The sequence below is a fragment of the Theobroma cacao genome, unplaced genomic scaffold (genome assembly GCF_053813885.1).
Source record: "Theobroma cacao isolate CCN51 unplaced genomic scaffold, ASM5381388v1 tig011, whole genome shotgun sequence".
NCBI classification, from domain to species: domain Eukaryota; kingdom Viridiplantae; phylum Streptophyta; class Magnoliopsida; order Malvales; family Malvaceae; genus Theobroma; species Theobroma cacao.
Window position 1 is genome coordinate 2,001,938 of NW_028291722.1, and position 2,753 is coordinate 2,004,690.

The window sequence follows — 2,753 nt, forward strand, 5'->3', positions numbered from 1 at the left end:
GAAAGCCATCCATTGTCAAGAAAAGATCATTTATAGTCACTCAAGCCTAGAAAAGCCTTATTACTCGGTTTAAATGCCTTTATAATCCCATTATTGAATTTATTTTGAATTTTTTTTACATTTTTTGATTAAAACAGATTGTAATTGATTGTTTGCCTCGGGAAACGTGGAGCGAAAGCCATCCATTGTCAAGAAAAGTTCATTTATAGTCAATCAAGCCTAGAAAAGCCTTATTACTCGGTTTAAATGCCTTTATAATCCCATTATTGAATTTATTTTGAATTTTTTTTACATTTTTTGATTAAAACAGATTGTAATTGATTGTTTGCCTCGGGAAACGTGGAGCGAAAGCCATCCATTGTCAAGAAAAGATCATTTATAGTCACTCATGCCTAGAAAAAGCCTTATTACTCGGTTTAAATGCCTTTATAATCCCATTATTGAATTTATTTTGAATTGTTTTTACATTTTTTGATTAAAACAGATTGTAATTGATTGTTTGCCTCGGGAAACGTGAAGCGAAAGCCATCCATTGTCAAGAAAAGTTCATTTATAGTCACTCATGCCTAGAAAAGCCTTATTACTCGGTTTAAATGCCTTTATTATCCCATTATTGAATTTATTTTGAATTCTTTTTACATTTTTTGATTAAAACATATTGTAATAGATTGTTTACCTCTAGAAACATGGAGCAAAAGCCATCCATTGTCAAGAAAAGTTCATTTATAGTCACTCAAGCCTAGAAAAGCCTTACTACTCGGTTTAAATGCCTTTATAATCCCATTATTGAATTTATTTTGAATTGTTTTTACATTTTTTGATTAAAACAGATTGTAATTGATTGTTTGCCTCGGGAAACGTGGAGCGAAAGCCATCCATTGTCAAGAAAAGATCATTTATAGTCACTCATGCCTAGAAAAAGCCTTATTACTCGGTTTAAATGCCTTTATAATCCCATTATTGAATTTATTTTGAATTGTTTTTACATTTTTTGATTAAAACAGATTGTAATTGATTGTTTGCCTCGGGAAACGTGAAGCGAAAGCCATCCAATGTCAAGAAAAGTTCATTTATAGTCACTCATGCCTAGAAAAGCCTTATTACTCGGTTTAAATGCCTTTATAATCCCATTATTGAATTTATTTTGAATTGTTTTTACATTTTTTGATTAAAACAGATTGTAATTGATTGTTTGCCTCGGGAAACGTGAAGCGAAAGCCATCCAATGTCAAGAAAAGTTCATTTATAGTCACTCATGCCTAGAAAAGCCTTATTACTCGGTTTAAATGCCTTTATAATCCCATTATTGAATTTATTTTGAATTCTTTTTACATTTTTTGATTAAAACATATTGTAATAGATTGTTTACCTCTAGAAACATGGAGCAAAAGCCATCCATTGTCAAGAAAAGTTCATTTATAGTCACTCAAGCCTAGAAAAGCCTTACTACTCGGTTTAAATGCCTTTATAATCCCATTATTGAATTTATTTTGAATTGTTTTTACATTTTTCGATTCAAACAGATTGTAATTGATTGTTTGCCTCGGGAAACGTGGAGCGAAAGCCATCCATTGTCTAGAAAAGTTCATTTATAGTCACTCATGGCTAGAAAATCCTTATTACTCGGTTTAAATGCCTTTATAATCCCATTATTGAATTTATTTTCAATTTTTTTTACACTTGTTGATTAACACAGATTCTAATTGATTGTTTGCCTCGGGAAAGTTGGAGCGAAAGCCATCCATTGTCAAGAAAAGATCATTTATAGTCACTCATGCCTAGAAAAGCCTTATTGCTCGGTTTAAATGCCTTTATAATCCAATTATTGAATTTATTTTGAATTGTTTTTACATTTTTTTATTAAAACAGATTGTAATTGATTGTTTGCCTCGGGAAACGTGGAGCGAAAGCCATCCATTGTCAAGAAAAGTTCATTTATAGTCACTCATGCGTAGAAAAGCCTTATTACTCGGTTTAAATGCCTTTATAATCTTATTATTGAATTTATTTTGAATTTTTTTTACATTTTTTGATTAAAACATATTGTAATTGAATGTTTACCTCTAGAAACATGGAGCAAAAGCCATCCATTGTCAAGAAAAGTTCATTTATAGTCACTCAAGCCTAGAAAAGCCTTATTACTCAGTTTAAAGGCCTTTATAATCCCATTATTGAATTTATTTTCAATTTTTTTTACATTTTTTGATTAAAACAGATTGTAATTGATTGTTTTCCTCGGGAAACGTGGAGCGAAAGCCATCCATTGTCAGGAAAAGATCATTTATAGTCACTCATGCCTAGAAAAAGCCTTATTACTCGGTTTAAATGCCTTTATAATCCCATTATTGATTTTTTTTTGAATTGTTTTTACATTTTTTGATTAAAACAGATTGTAATTGATTGTTTGCCTCGGGAAACGTGGAGCGAAAGCCATCCATTGTCAAGAAAAGTTCATTTATAGTCACTCATGCCTAGAAAAGCCTTATTACTCGGTTTAAATGCCTTTATAATCCCATTATTGAGTTTATTTTGAATTTTTTTTACATTTTTTGATTAAAACATATTGTAATAGATTGTTTACCTCTAGAAACATGGAGCAAAAGCCATCCATTGTCAAGAAAAGTTCATTTATAGTCACTCAAGCCTAGAAAAGCCTTACTACTCGGTTTAAATGCCTTTATAATCCCATTATTGAATTTATTTTGAATTGTTTTTACATTTTTCGATTCAAACAGATTGTAATTGATTGTTTG